The following is a 19,912-nucleotide window of genomic DNA, read 5'->3' as shown; positions in this document are numbered from 1 at the left end:
CCCAGCCTGCTGCTAAGGGTAGAGGACCTCGCCTGCCTCAAAGGGCAAAGGACCCCGAGTGCCTCACGGGGAGAGGCTCCGACTGCCTCACAGGGGAGGGGACCCCACCTGCATCAAAGGTCAGAAGATGAGAAGGGGTGGGAAGGGGTGACATAAAAAAATAACTGAAAAAGAGATATTAGTGGCTAATCCATAGTTTTTGAGGGTGCTAAGATGAATAGTGAGTCCCAATGGCCTTATAGTCCAAGTTCATTCCTGATAGGAAGGGGGGGGGGTGAGGAGTGGGAGCAGCTGACATATAAAAATAACCGAAGACGACAAATATTAGTGTCTAATTTATAGTTTTCAAGGTTGCTGACATGAATAGTAACACTCCTGATGTTCTATAAGTCTAAGTTCATTCCTCATAGGAATGGGGGCTGGGAAAACAGTGACAGGTAAAAATAACTGATAACTACAGATATTAATGTACAATCCATAGTTTTCAATGCTCTTTAAGTCCAAGTTCAGCCACGACAGGGATGGGGGGGGGGTGAGATAAGATGAAAAATAAAATGTCAAAAAACCACAGACATTAACATCTGATCCACAGCTTCTGAGGCCGCTAGGTTGAATGGACACTCTCCCGATGCCCTTCAAGTCCACATCTAGCCTCAATAGGAATGGGGGTGAGAAGTGGTGAATTAAAAATGTTAAAAATGATGCGCAAAGTAACTGAAGCACCTACCTTAACAGGAAAGGAAGAGAGAGAGAGAGAGAGAGAGAGAGAGAGAGAGAGAGAGAGAGAGAGAGAGAGAGAGCTTGGGAAGGTGAGAAAACGAGAGAGAGAGAGTTTATCAGTTGTCATTCAGAGTTTTCTGGCCCAGCCCTGGGTTGGCCAGGTAGTACATTTCCGTTTGTATGGTCCGGAAACATTTTTTTGTTCAAGAGAGAGCTCCTAGAAAACCAAAAATGTATCAGAATCAGTATTCAATTTGTTGTCTATGTTTTCTAATTTTCCACAGGGTTTCTCTGTTCATGTGTCTGGATCCTTGGAATGGTAAGACAATTGAGTGAAATGTAACCATTTATAACCTCTGATATTTCCATGCGTGCGCAGCCTAACACTGTATGCAAATACTTACTATACAGATTCCTAAATGTGAACTTTATGACTGTTCTCAAGCGCAGTTTTAGTTGTTAATTGATGTGCTGTATTTTGACAACCTTTCAATCACAGAAGCTGTTAATTTCTTAAGGAAAACTACTCAGAGACAAATGTGAGAGTCGTAGCAAACAGATTTGTGGGGTTTATCAAGAATTATATGGATTTTCCCATTCCCTTTTACCAAAGAAACCTAGACAACGATCAGCCCTGAAGAAAATACAAAGCAATGTCTACAAAATAAATAACATAACACCTAAAGGAAGAAAATTATTACAGATTATGTAACAGGAAGTGTCAATGGATGCATAAACTGGACTCAACGAATTTGCCAAGTCCCTTGATAATATAAAGGCGAAGTGGATTATCATTAAAATATAGCTCTGACAATGAAAAATCCAAAAAATACTAAAAAAAGAAGACTAACCTTTCTGAAAAGATGGATCAGTGTTGCGAGGTGGTTATGCCATTGAGAAAATGGAGGGCGAGAGTTAGTGGAAAGTACTGAATAAGGTAGTATATCTTAGTTTAACCAGACTACTGAGCTGTTAACAGCTCTCCTAGGGCGGGCCCGAAGGATTAGATATATGTACGTGGCTATGAACCAATTGTTTACCTGCAACGGGACCTACAGCTTATTGTGGGATCCGAACCACGTTATATCGAGAAATGAGTTTCTAATCACCAGAAACAAATTCATCTGATTCCACGTTGGCAGAGCAGGGAATCGAACTCGGGACTACCAAATCGGTAGGAGAGCATAACCCACTCTTACAAAAGTACAGAATAACTTAAGACATGTCTTGAAGTACTGAATAACTCAAGACGTGCCTTGAAGTACTGAATAACTCAAGACATGTTCAAGGGAGGAGGGGAAGACCGAGAAGGAAGTGGCTGGATGGTGTGAAAAAGATGAGAACGAAAGGGCCTCTCATAAGAAGGAAGCACGAGAATGTATGCTACATCAACGGCCGACTGGAAATACGAGACATCTGTACAGGTTCAAGGAATGGCAATTTACTGAACAGGAGGTTCATCCTTGATTCACCAGCTCCAGCTTGAATGTGGCAGTGACTCCTGACTTATTGCTACTGAACCATCCCTATTCGAGAAAACTTCACAGTGGCGAAACACAATGCAAACACAATGCAAAAGTACAAATACCTGTGTTTAAAATTACCTATACACTTCGTCCTGTTTATCATGTTTACTACAGCCTGCGAAAAGAAAAATTGACTCGAATTCCGTCCTCGGCGGAAATGAATAATAAGTTGGCAAAGTTAATTTCACTGTAATATATGTCGGGGAAATTAATCACGGATTTGATTTTCATCTGCAATTTATAATTAGGATATTAAATGATAATAATCGCTCAAGGGAACAGCGCTGGAGGTGATTACTCAAAACAAATTAATCTTCAATTTTAGAAACGGATCAGCGTGGGGGATGGAAATTTGGTTGAGAATCTTCAGCCTTACGGGAAGAAGGAAACGAAAAAAGATCTTGAAAGCCAAACATGCTCACTTTTACTTTCAACATTGTTTTTCCATATTTGCATTCCCTCTTTATTAAATAAAGAGCAATTGAAATCAATCGAAATTATTAACTTTGCAAAGATATGTCTAATCACGACTTGCCGATAAGACTATTAGTTTTGAAAAAAAAAAAATCAATGACAGTTACATTTTAAGGTGACCCCCTAGCATTTCTGTTGTAGGACCAACAACCTCTGGAAACACACACACACACACACACACACACACACACACACATATATATATATATATATATATATATATATATATATATATATATATATCATATACATATATAACTTTTAAATTTCTTGTGAAAAAATGTAGAAGTTGAGAGGTCATTGTAGTTATATATATATATATATATATATATATATATATATATATATATATATATATATATATATATATATATATATATATATATATATATATATATATATATATATAAAACTACAATGACCTCTCAACTTCTACATTTATTCACAAGCTTTGGATGCACTTATCACAACCAGACTTCTAACAGATACAACTGGTGGCAGTGACTCTAAAGAAGCCTTCCAAAGTCACTCCGAGAAAGCTTCAAGAAAGCTTCAGATAGTTAACGACGAAAACATTGCATTGGAAAAATAGTTATGGGTGGGATTAGAAAAGATGATAGCTAAGAAAAATATCCTAAAACTGGTCTTTAACAAATAACGATCTCAAAATAGAGATTCTCAAATAAAACCAGTTAAGCACCCGATAGATGACGGGAAATGCGAGAGAAGATGGCAGAAAAGCCTCAGTCGATGAAATCGGACAAAGACCCCAAGGTTAAGGACTGGAAAATGACCAGCCATTAGAGTTATGAAATATTATGAAAGACGATCTTACAAATAAAAAAAAAAGGAAGAGGAACTATTCATTAGCAGCAAAGAGTTTTTCTTTTTCATATAAAATGATTCCCCCTACCTGGGGTCTAAAAATAACTAAATAAATAACTAAATAAGTGAAGAAATACACAAATAAATAATTAAATAAATACAAATGTTCGATTGGGTGGAAGGACACCAAAGTGCTAGGCAAGTCTCTTCTACAACTGAATACCATAATAGTCATGTAGACCAACAAGGCGAGAACTCCAAAGTTTTACAGCAAAGGAAACGAAACGACAAAACGATGGAAGATTATGGAAATTAGGGACGAGAGGATAAAGTTGTGAAATTGACCCAAAGACTCGCGGGCTTACAAAAGCAGTATGAAAAATTGTCAGTAACAAAACTTTAAATCTGAAGGCTTAGTTTTTCATAACCTGCATCTAACTTCAAAATTGTGATGGTAAGATTGGGCAGTGATTTTTAACTTTTTGCTCGTAAGCAATAACCTTTTACAGGCCTAAGTCTGACCAAGTTTTTATTGTTTATTATTTAATATATAAAACAAATTCAGTGTATTCAATAACAAGTCATTTTACGAAGACAACGTTGTAGTACCTGTACATGCCATTAAATAACTATATTTATAATGCCCAAGTTGGGTAAATGTTGATAACTTCACAATAAATACCAGAGTTGTACAGATTTCATGTGTGGCTGGTCCAAGTAAGCGATCTTCGCTTTTATTGGCATTTTAAAAATAAGTCTCATTACTTGAACTGCTTTGAAATCCCCAAAATTATTATGGTTTTCATAGTGACTCAGAAAGAAGCTGGGTGCAACTTTAAAATGGGTAGGGCCCTCTAAATTAGGGTCATGGCAAATGCGAGATCCTAAGCTTGGCTTTATACAAATATAATGATGAAAATAGTGTGGGATAGGAAGTATCCTACAGCAAGTTTCAGAGACGTTCTCATGGAAAGAGTGAATCTGAGTGATTAGAAAGGGCAGTATCCTACACGTGATTTAAAGTTTAGGAAAGAGACATTCTAAGCCAAGGAGGTCAGACTAACCTCCTTGTGCTAAACCAGCCCTGAAAGACACAGTGAAAGAGTTAGGGTTGGTCAAAAGCTATAAACATTACACCTGCCAGTGTACTCCAAGATAATGGGAAACATGATATAACCTACCTGTCATAATCATATATCGGCAACTTATCGCCCACACATCACAAACAGGCTCCATAAAAGTCAACGACTTAGAAATGACTGCAACTCACAAGCCTGAAAACTAACGAAAAACTTACGATAGAAGTTTTACTCACTTGAACAATGCCCTCAGAATGAAAGTTGTAGTTTAAACTGGCAACAGACAGTGCAAAAGAAAGAAGCTAATAATTAATAGAGAATAAAATGAGCAAATAAAGAAGCAATGACGTCATTGAACTGACGTGACCCCAGATCGCATTCAATTTCAGTCACACTAGACAGAGGAGGGAAAGAACGAGATGGAAACGTATAAAACAGCATTATACAGTCTCCCTCATGTTCAAGGCATTAAAAGTTGATTAAACCGTACAAAACTAAGATACACAAATTACGGTTATGTTTGGTTGTTTGCTGCGTTTGTAGTTTCGGAATAATAGACGGGGCCTCTTTTGATTCTGAATTTCCTTTGCCAAGCTTTGTCCTCCGACGGCGCTTTTCGACGAAGTGTACATTTAAAGAAAAAAAAGCCTCACTGGCTGTACGTCATCATCATTAGCCTCCTCACAGCAAGTGTTTTGTTTACGGATTACAATGAAAATAGGAGACGCCGTTAACATCATACACAATAATTGAAAAAAGGAAAAAAAATAGCTGTGCCATAAGGCTTATTTTCAGGACGTAGAATTCGCTGGTAAGAGCCACACACACACACACACACACACACACACACACACACACAGATTAAAACGTGTACCAGCCTTCAAAAAAAGAGAAACACACGGCAAAAACGTTGTAATCGAGAACTGGTTTTTCGTATAATTTATGACCTGTAGTGCTTTATATCTGAAAAAATCTCACACAGCCTGTTACCCGAACATGCCCAAGGGTCTTCCCTTTCCAGAAGTTGACATTTTTATAATACACCTTCAGATGAAATAGCCTCACTCATTTTATCTGAAAGCGTTTATGGTGTTTCCAGAGGCCTCTAAACCTCACAGTTGCACTAAGATGCAATTAGGTTAGACAGCAAGTTACAAGAGCTTTAAAAGCGACAGTTGCATTAAGAATCAAGAGAAGTTGGACAACAGGTTGCTTTAACGCGACAATTGCAGTAATAATCCAGAGAGGCTGGACAGCAGGTTGCAAGAACTTTAAACGCGACAGTTGCATTAAGAATTCAGAGAGGTTGGAGAGCAAGTTGTAAGAACTTCACACGCGACAGTTGCACTAAGCATCCAGAGAGGTTGGACAGCAGGTTGCAAAAACTTTAAACGCGACAGTTGCATTTAAGAATCCAGACAGGTTGGTCAGCAGGTTTCAAGAACTTCAAACCCTTAAGTTGCACTAAGAATTCAGAGAGGTTGGACAGCAAGTTTCAAGAGAGGAAGGGGAATAGAGATAAAGTAAAAGGTGTAGCTAGGAGCAGACGGGACGTTGCAGACACCATTTAGTAATGCCTATAATGCACCAAATGAGGTGCATGACGGCAATACTGCATGGGGTTCATTTTAATGCGAATAATGTTAAGTCTTATGTTAACGAGACCTAATCAGGTATGGCTGTCAAATTAAGCCTTGACACAACAACATGTAAGCGAGAAGAATGATAAGAATCCGCATCTTAAAAACAAATAGATAAACTTCATTCAAAACAAAACGAGACCCTGATTCCCACTGCGAATCACATGAAGGAGTTTTATGAAGGACATTTATCTATTCAAGCTAGGGCCGCCAACTCCCCCCCACCCCCCCAATTTCAAGAACGGGGTCTTCAAATGGTCCCAATGTATATTATCACGTTAATTAACTGCTTTTTATCCTAATTTCCCAATACGTGCCATAATATAATATATTGAAACTCAGCCACATAACTAGCTCTATTCTATCCCACTTGAACTAAAGCAAATCATTATCTGAGGTTTGTTTCATTCGCAGTTAACTGATATATGTTTAATTTATGGTAACAACAAAGACGAGTCTTTCAAACCGTTAGAAAACCTCATTGTCATTCCCAAAGTTATTTCATAGAATCAAAATTTTTTTCCGATATCTTACTATTATGGGTGTTATGTCTGTCCGCCCGTTTGTCATTCACTCACGGCCAAACGGCTGGTCCGATGGGCATGAAACTTGGCAGGGTTATAGTGGTGACCTCTAAGATGGTTTATAATGGGGTTTCATCCCCCCACTGTAATGGGCGTCATGTCTCCTTTGACGATTGGAAAACCGTAACCAAAAATTCAAGCATAACGGTTTAACTGCTGTTTGCTAGTACTGAGAATGAAGATGTAAATTAGTACAGACATTCCACGTAATTAATTACATTCTTGAGCTTGGTATTCTTATTCAGGGAGATGGAAAAAGATGTATCACATCCCACTCTACTCACAAGGTCTGCCTTATTCACCAATTTTATTGTTTGTTTGTATGGTGTTTTTACGTTGCATGAAGCCAGTGGTTATTCAGCAACGGGACCAAGAGCTTTACGTGACTTCCCAACCACGTCGAGAGTGAACTTCTCTCACCAGAAATACACATCTCTCACACCTCAATGGAATGCCCGATAATCGAACTCGCGGCCACAGAGGTGGCACGCCAACACCATACCGACCACGCCACTGAGGCGCTATCAATCTTTATTCCGTAACAACTGTGCATTTCAAAGACTAAATGAGAAGATAAACCACTTTTTCCACTCTTATAAAATCTGGTTTTACTGTTCTGTTAAGCCTATCACCAAGCAAATTATCAGTTCCTCAATTGTGGCAAGCTACATATTTCATGGCCTTTCCAGGCTTTTCAAAAGCCCCGTTCGAGCACTGGAAATGCTATACCCTTCCTTCTCGGTTCAGGTTTTGGCCATGATACATCCTTTCTTCTCCAGTATCTATACCTCACTTTATTTTCGGTTTTTAAGTGCAGCACTTTCCGTCAGAAAAGATATTCAAGGAAAGATTACGCAGCATCCGAATCGTAATGTTTGTGTTTCTTAAAATTAGGTGTAGAAAAAACAACACGGACTACCATTGGGAGTGAAAAGCTTTCGCAAAGACCAAGATAAAGGTTTTTCTAAATTCCAGTAAGTCTTATTAGTGTGCTAGTGAACGAAACGTTGGTCGTAAAGATAAACTTTAGTTAAAAAATAAAAATAAAAAAACAAACAACGAACAACTCCTTACTGCATAACACTAACTTTGTCTTAAACGGTGATTTTAATTAGCCCATTTTAACAAATTGCTTAAGGATAGAAATTGTACTATATTGTCCATAACACTGGAAACGTTATTCACTGAAAACACAGAAAAAAACTACTACTTTACAAAGAGTAGCGGACTGCATCTCTGGCTTATTTTCATTCGGAAGATTGTACTTAAATCTCACTCAAAAAAATCATCAAAAACAATTTGAAGCATCAGTTCCATATCAGTCACGATGATCAACGCAAGATAACTAAAAGAGAATCCATGTGATCCTTCAAGCTTACTCTACACAGAAGCCTTCCGTTCTGCCAAGCTTATTCCTCTGTGAGTCGTCCGCTCTGTCAAGCTTATTCCAGTAGAAGCCCTGTATTCTAATTTCAGATCTGGACAAATTGATGCCAATTAGCCTGTGCCCGTGGTGGGCGACATCAAACAGCATGAACATTTTAACAACTTGGCTTTAGGACCTGCTAATTGGCCGGCCCTCAATCCCCCCCCCCCCCCCCCCCCCCCCACCCCCCCCCCCCCCCCCCCAACCTTCCCCCCCCCCCCCCCCCCCCCCGTCGTATGCGACAGATGCCAGGAAAGGTGAATTACAAACACCTGGCACTTGATAATTTGTAGACGTTCTATTCTGTTTGATGTTTTATGTAGCTTAAAATTCAAGTTAGTCGCCATGTTCACTTTATGAGGTTAAAAAATAATTTTAAAGGTAATGTTAAGCAGCAGTTTCCACAAGCAAAATTATTAAAATAATCAATAAAAACTGTTTATCATATTTACCTATTTACGGATTTCTAACTTTTCCAATTTTCCTTACGCCGCATGATGAGTGCAAACGTTTCATCTAATCAGCTTCAGCCTTTTTTTATGCATAATTAACATCTATACTTCACTTCCATAAAGGGAAGTTGACTCAAAAGGCCCTTTATATATGGTTAACTTGGCTTCTATAGAAACCCCAAGCTTCATTCCGATTTCTGGCACATACCCAGCAACCTTCTTTGCTTCAACCTTTCATTCGACCATCGTATGCTGCATTTAATTCAGTTCCTAAAGTTATTGTCATTTTATAAAATCATATTGTAGATATTTAACAGTATCTGAGAGATGATTAATACAAAATAACAGTATGATCATTAATACAAAATAACAGCACTCATTGAATGATTAGGCCGCAAGAATCAAACTCTGACCATTGGCATCTAAGTTACTGAGCATTTCTTGTATATAAAAGTGCTGATTATTTAAAAGGAATGTTGAAATGGAAATTGTTTTATGTTGCTGATAGTCGCTATATTGAAATGGAAATTATTGTATGTTGCTGATAGTCGCTAAGCTTCAACATATAAGTGTACAGAAAGTCACTTTCCCAACAGAGAGAGAGAGAGAGAGAGAGAATCTTGGTGAAAAACAGGTAGGAGAAAGGCCGTTAATAAATAAAGGAAACGAAATTTCAGAGCTATCTGACTTTTGATGCACCATTTTCCTGCGGTTTTGTCCGCTAAACCTAGGCTGCGAGTACACGGGCCACTCAGTGGCGGGGAAGTGGTTTCCCATAGGCTTCCCTTGTTTGCAACCTATGTGGAGCTGTCGCTGTCCCCGCCACTGACTGTCGCCACTGACCCGCGTAAACGAACCACTGTGGCTATCGACAGCCCAGCACTGAGTGGCGCCACTCAGTGGCTTGTTGAAGCCACTGTGGCGACCACGAAGTAGTTCGTGTACTCGCGGCCTTACCGCGTCAGGGATTTAAAATCAAAAGATACTGTCCAAGGATGGTATCAACCGACGATTCCATAAAGACAACACTTTTCACCTCTGGTTTCCTAAAGAATACAAAGAGGAAATTCATAAAAAAATTCCTAAAGATTCTAAGAGATCCAAGAAGATTGGCCAAGAAGATTCTGTGAAAAGGTAAAATTATATATTTGATAAAAGTGAGCATTTAACTTGATAAATATATAATTCTTACATTCTTAACGCACGACAAAAGTTCACATACGTATATAAAAACATTGCTATATTTCAAATTTTTATAAGTAAAGGTTTTTACTAAGGGCTAGGAGGTTAGTTTTGATCGACCTGATAAGAAACATGACAGTTATGGAAGTTTCTATTCCAACAAGTAAATTACTATGCTAAATTTCAATGCATTCTACATTTCTTCTTAGACAATATTCTTGATTTCTGCCTAGTTTATGTGTGATATTAGTTATTTATTAACTATAGTCATTTGGTGCCAACAGAAATATGATTATTTCAAAACATTTAAACTTTATACATTAACAATAAAAATAATAACAATATAAAAATCTTATGCAAGACTTAGCATATAAAGCATTAAGTGTATGTAGAATATTCTAGCAACGTTTCACCATGTCCAATAAACATTAAAAGGCACATTAAAAAGACTTTATTCTAATTATCACTACTGAAACTAGTACAAAAATCCTAGATAAAAATACTTTCATCACAGAACCCGCGACGACTCTATGAGCTCAAGTTAACATCCAATGTTGTAGCAAAATCAAGCAAGAGAATTATTACAATGCATGCATTTAAGACAATAATAAATATTCACGAGTCTTTTCAAAATGAAAATGCAGTCGCATTGCAGTACGTTGTGACCATCCGAAAAAATATATTATTATGAAGGATGTTTTCAGCATTTCTGGCGTTTTTTTAGAGTATTCTCATTAAAATTGCCTTAAAATTTTTGCCCCCTGTTGCGCAAGGCGTTCTTCTTTCGAACCTTTGCCGAGCGAATCGAGCAGCATAAATACTATATCATGGGGTCTGGAAAAAAAGTTAAATTAGTTATAATTAAATGCTCCGCTGAAATCCAGGGATTAACTGGGAAAGTAATCTGTCTTTCTTTTACGCTGTAATAAGCAGTGATGAATTACGCAGATCAGCTTTAATAAAATTATCATACTGGTTCACGCGAATAAAATTACTGAAAAATTAATTTAGGAACATTCAAAGGGACTCTTTATTTTCTGCACAGGAATTTTTACCTGATTTTGCACTTGCAAAATGGACATAACAGTGACTGCTGTTTTACCTTTCCTTAGACCACCCATACTAAGAAATACAACCCATAGGCTGAATTTTCTTCAGATTAATAATTGACACATAATCGTACAATTCCATATACAAACACACACTTTATATATATATATATATATATATATAATCTAATATATATATTATATATACTATATATATATAATATCAATATATATACATACAAACATGAAATGATCGTTTTCAAAGTTTACTAATTAGATATTAATAGTTTTATTCGTGGGTTAATGTTGAGAGAGCAGAAAAATTGTGAAATTATTGACAAAACAATCTTTTCATGTATGTATGTATATATTTTATTTATATATATATAATATATAAAATATATATATAAATTATTATATATAATATAAATATAAATGTATATATATATATATTATATATAAATAATTTTTGGGGTTTTTTGCGGGGGGTGGGTTTTGTTTAATATTCCATATAAACATATTTACATATGCATGTATGTAGGTACATAGCAGATACGAACATACACTCTAAAGCAGTCTGGCGCATATCGCAATTTTTCAAAGGATTTCCAACGATTTAAACATGTGACAAAAACAGTACTTTACAAAATATGGCCCCCCCCCCTTCCTCCCCACACTATGAATGATCAAATTCCTTATTTAGGGTGATTTTTCTACAGGTTTCATTCCTTTCTTTAAACTAATAACAGTCAATATCCTAAACAATATTTTATATGGCGATATGTTGCTATGTATCACATTCTTCTTTGAAATTTTACAATACATTACATCAACAATTTCGAAGAGATACAGAAAGTATCGAAATCGGAAGGGCAGTAAAACTATTGTGGGGAAGGGAATTCCCCAAACCACCATCTCTGTCACCTAAGTAGCCCATACACTTTTAAATTAGCGCTCCTCTATCCAGCAAATGCCCAGAATAAACAGCTTAAATTCGTTAATGTACTTGCATTAATTTCAGCAAATACTTGGAGAGGAGTTCAAGAGATTTACTTGTGTCTATTAATTAATAATGATAATACCTAGGAAGTAGACCCTCTTCCAAACAGGTAATGTTGAAAGTTATTACTGCATCAGCTGCTTTCAGTTTGTATAATTATTTTTATTCTTATAACTGATTTCTCTTAGCTACGGCATCGCGCCAGTAACATGCCGATGTTCATCATCTTAGGGAAGAAAAATTGTCGTAGATCAGGAAACAGCTTTATTTTCATGGTCAACTGGTAACTCAAATGTGGATATCATTCACCTTAGAGTTTTCTAAATCGGCTCCAAGTCAAATTGAATATTCTGTTGTAATGCCAACGTTTCTCTCAGTTCCGACAGAGTCTGGTTACGGCAGAGGGTTGGAGTAGACTGATGTTGCTGCTGGGTTCTACGTCTTATACAGTCAATAATCATCCAGCGGGAGTCAACTGCATGCTGACTTTTGATTGGCCGAGGCGGAAAACAATCGCCTATTGGCTAGCGAGAGGTTCCTTCAAGCCAAGTTCTCAGGCTGATGACTGGCGAGGCTGGTACGTGACGTCACTGAGTGGTGCGCGACTTTGCGTGACGTCAAGGCCTACTTTCATTCTGCGATTATCCTCATTGGTGGCAGGATGGCTCACCTGATCTTGTATTGCTGCAATTTAATTATAAGCAATCTGTTCACTAACTCTTACAATTTCTTTACTATTCTCAATATTATTACTGCTATTACCATGATTATGAATACTATCTTTTATACTTCTTCAGCAACTGTGTGGATATTGCCGATTAATCATTGTATTATCTAGATTGCGGGTTGTTATTGCCTTTACTGTATATATTCCACATATATGTCTTGGGCTGAAATAAAATTCATTATTATTATTATTATTCTATACGCACACACACACACACACACACGCACACACCCCCCACACACATATATATATATATATATATATATATATATATATATATATATATATATATAATACATACGTACATATCTATCTATCTATAGATATAATATATATATATATATATATATATAATATATAATATATATGTGTGTGTGTGTGTGTGTGTGTGTGTGTGTGTGTGTGTGTGTGTGTGTAGTATATGGACATGTATATATAAAAGATTGTAAATAGGAACACAATACTCATCAACATGTCACATTTTATACACAGTACGCAAGTAAACGAAGTGAGCATCCACATGAAATGCATAAAAAATGTAACGCAATTAGAGATTGATTAGATTTGATTTGATTTATGAAATTTCAGCTTTCAAGCCAAGCAGTGAAGCACTTCCGGCCAATCAGCACTTGAGACAGTGAAGATTATGAAAGGGAAAATAAAGTTCCTCAAGGTGGATATGGTAAATCATGCAGGAAGGCACAAAGCACCACCTAGGGATGCAGTGCACATGTGGTGCACTGTAAGCATTACTGTGCTAAATTTTCGTCAATAGCGTCACTTAGGCCCCCTAGCCGCACCAACTTTTTAACCTTTTACTTTACCTCCGTTCCCACTTCCTCTTTTCCATCTAGCTCTCCACCCACTCCAACTCTTATTTTCACCTTAAGCACTAAATGACTGAAAGTGCACCAGTGCTTGGCTTCATAGCCAAATTTTCATGAATCAATTACTCAACCTATGAGGTCATTCAGCGCTAAAACGTAAAGGTTTGAAAGGTGTATCAGATGGAAGAAAGAGAATATGAATGGAGGTACAGTAAAAGCAACGGAAGTGGTTAAAGCAGCTAGGGGCCAAAGGAACGTTGCCAAAAAAAATCAAGTAATGCCTACAGTGCAGTGTATGAGGTGCGCTGAAAACACTACCCTCTGAACATCGAAGTCACTGAGCAAAACCCAACCAGATTTCCGGACCCCCATCTCTGGTGTGACAGAGCAAGGCCTCTGACAGTTCCAGAAACGTCAGATCACAAGCAAATCCATTTGTCGCCTTGTCAACAACATCACGTAAGTAAATGTAGGTGAGCCGAAGTAATGGAGTATCGATGTCCTCGTAATGTTGCGCCTCCCAGTTTTTTATTTCCGAAAAATCCCGCGCGAAATTATTCAGAGGCCTTGGCCGGCTTCCCTATTCTTTCATTGTGTATTAATGCAGCTGATATTGGAAACGCATTTGAATGCCATGACAAATATTTATGCATGAGAATTCGTCATTGCATTGTGAAATCCATTATCATCTCGACTAATTTATACATGGGATTTTTGTACGGGGAATGAGATTCGGAATATTATTTCGCCAGGATTCCAACAGATCCTACTCTACAGGCTGCTCAAAAGAGTATATGAGACCGGGCTGGCACAAAGCCCGCTTCATCAAACAGCATTAATATCAACAGAAACAGCAACAGAATAGCAGCTCTGTCTGGTGTCGATACGATGGCCTATAAGGGTAACAATATTTTCAAACCTGCTATTTTTGCCCGGTCGAGTGAGTATTACTTTTTACTAGAGTTCGCTTTGTTTCATCTACTATATTATGAATTCACAGTCAAGTACCATCCGGGCCCTCGCCCCTTCCCTCAACCTCTTAACTGCATATTCGTACTGTTTTTTTTTAAGAATGTGGTCTTTAGAAATTATTTGAGTAACTTCATTTGTTGATAATGTATTCAGTAGTTCTTGCTCTGAATTACGACTGAATGCATTTAGTCAAACTTACCATAAGTGACGGCCTCCTTCACCTCCTTGCGGTAAGTAAATACAATGTGGCTTCCTGTTGAATTTAATGACGGCCATCTTGCCTCGTGAGATCAGTGAATTTCATGTGATCTTCTGAATTCATTGGCTCCTTTTAACCGTCTGTAGTTCGATAATGCAATGAGGTCTCTTTCTGAATTTATTGACATTACTCTCACCGCCTTCGTCAGTGCAGACAATGTGGTCATCTATGGTCAGTGAATAAAAACGTGGGCTCTTGTTGAATCCCTTCGCGCCCTTCTCGACCCCATGTGGTTAGTGAGTACAATGAGGACACATAATGAATACGTAAAGTCTTTCTCACGCCAATCCTTTATTGGTCAAGCGAATACAATGAATTCTCCAGTGTAATTTACTGAAGGCCTGAACACCGCCACATAGACGAATACAATGAGGTCTCCTGTTGACAGCGTCTTACACACTATATGGTGAATTAATACAATGCACTGTCTCCCCTTCAAAACCCGATTCTGAATATATAAAAACATTTATTTTTACCGCTCACATTATTTCCAATAAGAGGGAGAAGCAGTCGCTCCCAAAGATATTCATTAACTCCTTAAAAAATCATTTGGAAAAACTTCATCTTATTACATGAAAATGTATACAAAGACGCTAATGGCCTTTAATCACAAGACTTTTGATTTATCACTTATTTTTACGCTGAGCTTACTATTATATTAAGATCTTGGCCGCTCATTAATTTCCTCTCTCCCTCGGGAGAGAGTCGGGCAGTTGCAAATTAAATTATAACCGCCTTCGCGGAACACTATTTCATAAAGCAACAACGCTCACAGCGCCCTAAAATATATATATACACCGCGGCGGTTTCATAAGCATGCTTAACTTAAACCAACTTACAAATGACTGTATTACCGCTAAGAAAGAAACAAAGGAGGAACAGAAAAACGAGACTTTTTTTTTCTATTTTATTTTCCTCGTGCCTAGAAAGACTCCTTGGGAATTTATGTTGACTTTTAACGCTGAGGGAAACATATGTCTACCACATATCACATTCTCTTTCCTTGTGAGTACCCGAGGCGTCAAGCACCAGAAACAAAAATAAGAAAATATTTCCATGTTTTACTTGCATGGCGCATAACCACATGAAGGCACGTTTGTGTACGCACACACATACTATATATATATATATAATATATATATATAGTATATATATATATATATCTATATATAATATATATATAATAATATATATATATATATCTATATATATATATATATATATGAGTATATATATATATATATATATATATATATATATATATATATATATATATATATATATATATATAGATTATACGTGCCTTCATGCGGTTATGCACCATGCAAGTAGAACATGGATATATTTAGTTAATGGCGTGTACACACAAACATATATATAATATATATATATATATATATTATATATATATATATATATATATATATATATATATATAATATATATATATATATATATATATCTATATATATCATATATTTCATATTAATAAAGGGCATATGGAAGTATGAAGAACAGGTTGTCTGACATAAGGCTACACGGAAACAGTTGTGGATGAAAAAGGATCAGTATGAAGTACAGTTACAGTTAATTCCAAAGAACGGTTAACATTGTCAACAATAACGCAAGAAAGAAATAATTGGCGAATATATTTAAAATACTTGGATGAATAAGACCAAGTGTTTGAGAATGGAAGATGAGTCGTTCTTTATGCAAGCAAATAGAGAAAGGTTATCGAGCAAACGGATCTCAGAATAAAAGCGGCAAATGAAGAGAAACATTGTGAAAAAAATAAAATGTACCAATGGAATGAGAATCATGACGATTTTTCGATTGCTGAAACAGAGGACTGTTTGTCTGAATGATTCATTAACGGAAGGGTTCACGTGGGTGTGAAAAATTTATATACTGAGAGTTAAGGGAGTAAGAATCTTAGGCAATTACGGGTTGGAGAATGAAAAGTCTCATTGAGGAAGAAGTATGACTGAAGGGGTGACCGTCATGTGGGGAAAAATTATTCTCTGTTTTAATATCAGTGGAGTAAAGAGGGTTGAAAATGGCTAGAATGTTGTATAGAAATGAAGCGGTAGCGAAATAATTTGGCTGCGTGAAAAAAAGAGCTCAGTAATGGACTGAGATGTGTAAAGTTATAAGAGAATTTAATGTCGCGGAAGTTTTCCGCTCAGGGAGATCATCCCCCGTCCAGCAAATGAATCACGAAGGTTTGTTTGTTTTGTTTGTTTGTATGGTGCTTTTACATTACATGAAACCAGTGGTTATTCAGCAACTGGACCAACGGCTTTACGTGATTTCCGAACCACGTCGAGAGTGAACTTCTATCACCAGAAATACACATCTCCAACAGCTCAATGGAATGGCCGAGAATCGAACTCGCGGCCACCAAGGTGGCAGGTCAAGACCATACCGATCACGCCACTGAGGCGCAGTGATCTTTTAACAGCGTAACGTTAGTTTACATTCTCTAAATAGTTGCTATAAGAGAAACAATAAAGGGAGCACACTTATGATTCTGACAGAGCAACATAACGGTAGTTGATTGCTAAATGTTCATTCTCAGAGTAATTTCCCATTCCAGGCTTTGACCCGATTATGGATTATTTCAAGTCTTCCGGAGGCAGAGTTCGAAATTAAACGGCAGCTGTTGCAAAGCCATGTCATTACCTGTAGATTAGCTCTCTCTCTCTCTCTCTCTCTCTCTCTCTCTCTCTCTCTCTCTCTCTCTCTCTCTCTCTAAACAATTTGGATGGATTTTCAGTGCCTTTGTTGTTCCTTTCTTTCCAGCGCAATCTGGATGTAATATTAAGCATTTTTGATGTCCGAAAACTCGTTCAAGATTCAAACCCTCTCTTTCGCTCTTAGCACAATTACAATGTAATATTCAACATCTTTGTTGTTTGAGGGCACGTTCACGACTCTCTCTCTCTCTCTCTCTCTCTCTCTCTCTCTCTCTCTCTCAACAGTTTGATGTAATATTCATGATCTTTGTTGTTAGATATGTAAAGATCCCTCCTTCCTAAAAGAAGGAAAAGGATGTAAGTTCGACAAAAAATGCAAATATATGCACCCTGTAGCCATGAATCATAATCAAATAAATAACCAACCAAGTAATAAAATCCAAAATAAGAAAGAAACAAATAAAGAGAGAAATCAAGAATATCAGGTAAAAGAGAAAAGCAAACCACCAATGAGATATGCAGAGGTGTCAGCAAAAAATTTCAAAGCATCAGCTCCGAAATTCTACTCAAGAGATAATAACTGTATTTATTATGCAAGAGGATATTGCAGAAACGGAGAAAATTGCAGATTCAGACACAAAATGAATAATTATGATGAAGGAAGATCAAATATTATGGAAAAGTTGGATTTTTTAATGTCAGAATTTCTGGAAATGAAAAAAAGAACAACATACCAGAACAGGAAAGAGACATGGGAAAATCCTTATTACTACCAATATTAAATGAAGGAGAAAACACGCAAACCATCATAGTGATGAATGCGCAGGGAGTTTAGTACGAGTAACTCAAAAGAAAAATAGAGTACTTAGAAGAACTAACCCAAAATTGAAAAAGAAAATAGATATAATGAATATAAGTGAAACCTGGTATTCCCAAGAGACTGGGAATGATGATCAAATAAAAGGGTTCCAAACTTATAGATGAGATAGAAAAAATAGGAATCAAGGGGGAACCGCAATATATGGGAAAGACAAAAAACAAGGAAAAATATATGAGAAATATAGTAACTCAGAATGTGAACTAATAGCGGTAGAATTTAAATCTGAAAAATTGATGAACATAGTAATATATAGACCTCCTAATACTAAAGAGTTTGACTTAATAATTGAAAAAATTGATGATATATGTAGAAATCACAAGGACTGGACTATTCTTCTATCTGGTGACTTCAACTTTCCTTTCGTAGAATGGAAAGAACGAATAGGAGACTGTGGTTGTACTTATACATATAAAAAAAGAGAAGTAATAGTAGTGCAGAAGATAAGAGGCAATTTGAAAAAAAAACTATTAGATATGCTACTAGAATACAATTTCAACAAATAAATCACCTGCCAACAAGAAGGAAAAGGAAAATACTTTAGACCTAGTATTTGTGAACGAGATGAATTATGTTAAAGAAATAATAGTTTATAATGCGAGTATTTCAGATCATAATGTCATAGAATTAACAGTTCATTCCAAAGCAAGTGAAAATAGAGATAAGCAAGAAATGAAAAGTGGGAAAGGATATGGAAAATACAACTTCTCCAGTAAAAAATATAAAATGGTCAGAAAATTATGAAGAATTAAACAAAGATTGGGATAACATTTTCGTAAGTGATGACATAAGGGTAAATACGGAGATATTATATAAAATATTGGAGAAAATAGTGGATAAATATATACCGAAGAAGAAAAGTAAACATCATTCATGCATACCAAGAGACAGAAGGATCTTGTTCTAGAAAATCAGAAAGTGGAAAAAAGGTCTTGCAAAAGAAAAAAAAATGCATGGAAAGTATAGAACTAAAAAGTAAGATAGAAAATGCAGTACAAAGATTATACAATCAAAAGAAAATGAAAAACGGGACTTGGAAGAAAAAACCCTATTAAATATCAAGCAAAACCCCAAACTATTATACTCATATGCGAAGAAGATGAATAAAAGAAGAATAGAAATAGGCCCTCTGAGAATTGAAGGGAGATTAACGAATGAAAAAAAGGAAATTGCAACATACTGGCAGAACGATATAAGAGAGAATTCACCCCTAGAATAGATAATGAAGATAATGATATAGAAGTAAGGACGAAAATAGTGAATATTTAGCTGACATAGAAATTAATGAAGCTGATATTGTGCAGGCAATTAATGAAATTAAAAATGGAGCTGCTGCAGGGCCGGATGGAGTCCCTGCTATTTTGTTAAAGAAAGTAGTTCAGTTCTATCGCAAAGCCACTTGCAATATTATTAAGACAAAGTGTAGATACAGGCAAGATTTATGAGGAGCACAAATTAGCATATATCACCCCTACTTTCAAAAGTGGATCAAGACTAGAGGCAAGTAATTATAGGCCTGTGAGTCTAACATCACATATTATGAAAGTGTATGAAAGGGTAATGAAGAAAAATATTATGAAAACATTTATAAAAAATA

This window comes from Macrobrachium nipponense, chromosome 1 (genome assembly GCF_015104395.2).
Source record: "Macrobrachium nipponense isolate FS-2020 chromosome 1, ASM1510439v2, whole genome shotgun sequence".
NCBI classification, from domain to species: domain Eukaryota; kingdom Metazoa; phylum Arthropoda; class Malacostraca; order Decapoda; family Palaemonidae; genus Macrobrachium; species Macrobrachium nipponense.
This window is presented reverse-complemented; position numbering follows the sequence as displayed.